Genomic DNA, 1,613 nt, shown 5'->3' on the forward strand with positions numbered 1-1,613 from the left:
CTACACTGAATAAATTTCAGTTTGCCTTTATTATACACATATGTCTCACTCCTCCTTATTTCCCTCTATCACTTCATATGTTATAATGTAACAGTGGATTTTCAGTAGGCTATTTGAAATCTAACATATTTGGGGAATGTGTTAATAATCATTTGCCTGAATATCCGTTAAGCTTATAAAGACATTTTAATTAGAATACAATTGAAAAAAATGTGATATATTATTTGAAGCAGATCTGTGAATTTCAGGTATTGAAAAGTTGAGAATATAGCAAAAATTAGCAATAAAATTATATTTGCAATAAGTACTGCAATAGGTATTTTGAAATTGCTTATCTCTGTTAACTCCACAGCATACAGATTAAAGTTTGAAAGCAAGTGACATTTTAGAACTGTCTTTAATGAATTTTTCATCCAAATGACATTGGTGAGCCTTGAGGAATATCTGACTCTATTATAATTAAAGTTTAGTAAGAGTAAGAAATGGGACCATTGAAAATGATAAAATTATGTGTTCCTATGTCTTCAAGATATTTTGCTCTTTTAAGATACTATACTCTGTTCCTAGAAGTTTTATTCAATATGATTTTTTACTAGCAACGAATTTTTACCAAAAATATAAAGTGACATAGACATGAGTAATGGACTTCTAGCTGGTAGAAAAAAAAGCCTTAATCATTTCATATCCTAAATTGAATTTCATTGTGAACAACTAATACAGACTTTAACTAACTGAGAAGCAAAATCTTTTAAAGTAGCATTAGGAAGAAACACTCTTAGGGTGCCTGGGTGGCTCAGTGGGTTAAAAGACCAACTTCACCTCAGGTCACGATCTCGCAGTTCATGAGTTTGAGCCGTGCATCAGGCTCTGTGCTGATGATAGCTTGGAGCCTGGAGCCTGCTTGGAATTCTGTGTCTCCCTTTCTGTCTGCCCCTCCCCCACTCACATTCTGCCTCTCTCTCAAAATTAAATAAACGTTAAAAAAAGGAAAAAAAAAAAGAAGAAACAAGCTTCATGGAAATTTTCTTATTATTTTCAAAATATAACTTGGTATACAGGTGGAGTATACATGCTATTGACATCAATATCCACAAGGGAATATCATTGAATTACATACAGAGATTCTTAGTGAACAGAATAATAACCAAAAAATGGCTAGTAAATTGAAGTTTCTTTGAACTGCAAACTGATTAATGTTGACCTTTTTAAATATAATTTTTTAATGTTTAATTTTGAGAGAGAGAGAGAGCGAGAGCGAGAGCGAGAGAGCGTGAGTAGGGAAGCAGCAGAGAGAGGGAGACACAGAAGCCCAAGCACAGAGTCTGACACAGTCCTCATAGACCTCATGGTTCTGATCATGACCTGAGCCGAAGTCAGAGGCTCCACCGAGCCACCCAGATACCCCGATTAATGGTGGCCTTTTTGAAGTGACCTTATCCAAGGAATGCACCACTATTTCTGACTATGACTTGGATGGCTGAGAGATTAGTTTTCACTTTAAATATGGAAGCTAATGATTTAATAAAACTAAAGAAAACAAAACCTTAATGTAGTTCTAGAATATGGAGAAAATGATATTTTCTTTTTCTTTTTGGGTTTAATTACAATTGAAT

Source organism: Hyaena hyaena, unplaced genomic scaffold (assembly GCF_003009895.1).
Source record: "Hyaena hyaena isolate Hyena2069 unplaced genomic scaffold, ASM300989v1 scaffold_1958, whole genome shotgun sequence".
NCBI classification, from domain to species: domain Eukaryota; kingdom Metazoa; phylum Chordata; class Mammalia; order Carnivora; family Hyaenidae; genus Hyaena; species Hyaena hyaena.